General features: G+C 42.8%; 1 pseudogene; it reads left to right on the top strand.

The window, feature by feature from the left end:
• Positions 1 to 1284: 1284 nt before the first annotated feature.
• On the top strand, positions 1285 to 1661 carry LOC136118025 (small ribosomal subunit protein uS8-like; annotated as a pseudogene).
• The last annotated feature ends 2866 nt before the right edge of the window (positions 1662 to 4527 follow it).

Here is a 4527-nt window from a genome sequence, read left to right as displayed (position 1 = left end):
TTCATTTCCAGCCCCTCTCTCCTCTCTGGAGAATGGGAAGTGAGGCTGAAAAGTCCAAGCTTCTAATCATGGCTTGGTCTTTCTGGTGGCCAGCCCCCATCCAGCAGCCCACCAAGAGTCACCTCATTAAAAGTGACTAATGACACTGCTATCACCCGGGAAATTCCAAGGGATTTATCAACTCTGTGTTAGGAACTAGAAAGACATATATTAAAACAAAGGATGCTCCTAGTGCTCTTATCAATTAGGAAATTACAAGGGTTTTAGGAGATCTGTGCCAGGAATGGGGTGAGGGGCAGTGACAGAGACCGATATATATATATTTCTATTATCTCACAGCTGTAAAAGAGTTTCTTTGCAAACAGTATTTCACTGTTTAAGAAAATCTGTTTTAATCAAAAATTTTGGACTTATTAAGTTTGTAAGTAGTGTTTAAAATACTTTGGATGATTTGTTTTGTTAGATTTTTAGCAGTGGTGCATTGGTAGATGTAGCATTTGCCAGTTTCACTGTGTACATGTTCCCATTATGGTCAATTTCACGCTACCTACATGATGTCACTGAAGCTGAGATTGAAATTTGAAATTAACAACGTTAATAAATTTTGTATTGATTTAAACACAAGTAACCATGTTTTCTTTTGTTTTCCTGAGCACAAAACGCTCCCTTAACATTAAAAAACAAACAAAATAAGCTCAAATGACTATGGCTGGGGGTAGCGGAGCCATCAGGGGTAAATGTGTGAATGGAAATCTCTTCTTTAAATTTGTTGTTATGAATCTCACCATCTTTTTTTGTGTGTGTGTGGTACGTGGGCCTCTCACTGTTGTGGCCTCTCCCGTTGCGGAGCACAGGCTCCGGACGCGCAGGCTCAGCGGCCAGGGCTCACCGGCCCAGCTGCTCCGCGGCACGTGGGATCTGCCCGGACCGGGGCACGAACCTGTGTCCCCTGCATTGGCAGGCGGACTCTCAACCACTGCGCCACCAGGGAAGCCCGAATCTCACCATCTTTAAAACCAACATGCCAAATCTGATAAATGCATTCAGGTAAAGGGAATAGGAACAAGATGTAATATGGATAATTTAGTGTGATTTGACATTGGTTATACTTAAATCACTCAACAGGCAAATTTTAAGCCAGATTAAGAGAGGCAGGATCTAATTTAGTAAATCTGTGGAGATGTTTTAGGGCGGAACGCTCTTCCCACTTCAGAATTAAATCCCTAGCACATCTGCACAAAAATGTACACATGGTTTCCACCATCTTTCCGTGCCACTACAGTGGTAGGCATGAATGTCCTGGCTGATGCTCTCAGGAGCATCAACAATGCCAAAAAGAGGCCCAAATGTCAAATCCTTACTAGGCATTGCTTCAAAGTCATTGCCTGGCTTCTAACTGATGTTGAAGCATGGTGATATTGGTAAATTCGAAGTCATTGATGATCACAGAGCTGGGAGAATTGTGAACCTCCTGGGCAGTTAAAGTGTGGAGTGATCAGCCCTAGATTAGGTGTGTAACTCAAAGATCAAGAAAAATGGCAGAATAATCTGCTCTTGGTTTCATCGTGCTGATGAACTTAACTGGCATCATGGACCAAGAGGAAGCAAGACAAAAACACACATAAGGGAAAATCCTTAGGATTCTTTTTCTAGGAATGTAACATATAGATACAGATAAATCACTTCAATGGGGGGAAATATACACCATGGGAGGATTCTGATTTCCAGATTCCTCCATGCCTCTGTCCCCAACTTAAACTTTCCACAGCGTAGAACAGCATTGCCTTGGCCACTAGGTGAACAGACATGGTAATAGTGGTGCCAACTGAAAACAGTGTTGCTAAAATTTACCTCTCTCCATGAAACATGGATTTTACATCTAGGGACCTTGTTCTGGTTTGTATCTTACCCTCTTAGACTTCAGGAAACCTTTGCTCAGGAACAGCCACATCACTGTTAATAGTATCTTGGACCTTGGCTCCTGGGTGTCATTCAGATCTCATATCACTGAACTATTACTCATTCAAATTGGTCTGACTTGGCATTTCACATCCATAATGTAGCTCAAACTCTTCTTGACTCCCAGCCAAGTGATGTTCTCAGTACTGTCCTCTCTGGCAGAGATTAAGGTTCGTGTTATGTTATATATCCATGATATAAAGTATGATTCATGCCTAAACTGGAACATAAGTATCTACCACTGAAGCCTCAAGGGAGAGGAGGCAAGGTTAAGAGATTAAAATGATAATACAAAGAGATACTGCTGAACTTTCCCCTTTCTGTACTCCATTTGTTACTTTATGGAACTTTGTTGAAAGAGGCATACAAATTTTGTCAAATCCTTTCATTGGAAATATCTTACTTTTCATAAATCATAGAAACTTAAAGTCAGAAAAAATCTGAGATCTAACATAAATCAATTTTCCATGGAGTTTGGGAATCTAATCCACAACATACCTAGTCCAACACAGATGTTTCATCTAACTCTTGTCTAGATATGTCACGTGGTGGTCCATTCAACTGTTGGCCACTTCCTTTTATTTATTTATTTATTTTGCAGTACGTGGGCCTCTCACTGCCGTGGCCTCTCCCGCTGTGAAGCACAGAATCCGGACGCACAGGCCCAGAGGCCACGGCCCATGGGCCCAGCTGCTCCGTGGCACGCGGGATCCTCCTGGACCAGGGCACGAACCCGCGTCCCCTGCATCGGCAGGCGGACTCTCAACCACTGCGCCACCAGGGAAACCCTGGCCACTTCCGATGACAAGAAATCTCCCTCTTGTGAGGCTAAGAGTAATTAGTATATGCCATTGTGTACTGCCCTTTAGGGACATCCTCAGACCATCTTCCAGGGAGGGACTTTACCACCATAAATTCCATCTAAAAGAGCTTGGAGTAGCTCCAGGACAATCCAAGCAGGTTTAAATAGACACGATGGGATTAAATCTAAGATAACATGAGAATGTGATATGACTTTGAGGAGATATGAGTTGATAATAATGGCTATAGGTAATATTTTACTGAGTATTACTGTACATCAGGGATCAAGGAACCGTTTAAGTACTTTATATTTATTAGCCATTTATTTCTTACAACCATCTCATGAAGAATATTGTCTTCATTTTCCCTGTTGAAACTGAGGCACAGAGTAACTAGTCCAAAGTCATGCAACTAGTAAGTCAAAGAGCTAGGATTTGAATCCAGGTCATTTGGCTCTGGAGCCTGGATCCTTAACCACCATAGTAGACTATCTCAGTAACTGTAACTAAGAATGCGTAAACCGGACTTCCCTGGTGGCGCAGTGGTTGAGAGTCCGCCTGCCGACGCAGGGGACGCGGGTTCGTGCCCCGGTTCTGGGAAGATCTCACATGCCGTGGAGCAGCTGGGCCCGTGAGCCATGGCCGCTGAGCCTGCGCGTCCAGAGCCTGTGCTCCGCAACGGGAGAGGCCACAGCAGTGAGAGGCCCGCGTACCTCAAAAAAAAACAAAAAAGAATGCCTAAGCCATGTGCGAGGTGTTATTTACTCACTTAATCCTCACAACAACAATCTAACGAGGCATGCACTATTACAGAACAGCTAAGTAAACTGCCCAAGTTCTCACAGCTAGTGAGTACTGAAGTTGGAATTCAACTCCAGGTAGCCTGGCTCTAGATCTGATACTCTTCTCCACTATTCTAGATCCTCTTGGTGGTATGCTCCATGTAGATGATGATGGTGTCAGATACAGAACTTTGTTAAGTGCAGGGAAGACAAATGACAAGGTGGAAAAGAGTAAGATAGGCACCAGCTGGTAAAAGCATGGAGGGAAATTTTTTTTTTTTTTTTTTTTTTGGTGGCACCGAGCAGCATGCAGGGATCTTAGTTCACCCACCAGGGATCGAACCTGTGCCCCCTGCAGTGGAAACACAGAGTCTTAACCACTGGACCGCCAGGGAAGTCCACCATGGAGGGAAGTTAGATGCTAACTGGTATCCGGGACACTCAGAGGACTCCCAACTCCCAACCCCAATCATTCTTGCTAAGGACATAGAGAAGACAAATTATCTCTAAACAGATGGAGCCTAAAGAATCAGAAAGAATAGCCTCCCTGCAGGAGTACATTCAGGAAGCTGCCTCTGTGCAGAAAGGAAAGTTATCTTTCCAGTCTGGTAGAAGACAATCTCCAATCTTCACTGGATAATGGGGAAATGAAGTCTAATATAATTTGCCACTTTTTGGTTTCAGGAAGGGGGTGAGAAGTTTGCAGATACCTGAATGTTTACTGTGAACATGTGGATTGGAGGTACTACTGGGGCAAGTAAAGAAAGGTCCGTTTAAAATTCTACTCATTGGTGATGATCATTTTGAGATGTGTAGAAATATCAAATCACTATGTTGTACACCTGGAACTAACATGTGTTGTAGGTCAATAATGCTTCAAAAAAAAAAAAAGAATCAAAAATAAAATAAAATTCTATCCACTGGATTACTTTTTTAAAAAAATTTATTTATTTTATTATTTATTTATTTTTGGCTGTGTTAGGTCT

The sequence above is a fragment of the Phocoena phocoena genome, chromosome 1, assembly GCF_963924675.1.
Source record: "Phocoena phocoena chromosome 1, mPhoPho1.1, whole genome shotgun sequence".
NCBI lineage: Eukaryota > Metazoa > Chordata > Mammalia > Artiodactyla > Phocoenidae > Phocoena > Phocoena phocoena.
This window is presented reverse-complemented; position numbering and strand designations above follow the sequence as displayed.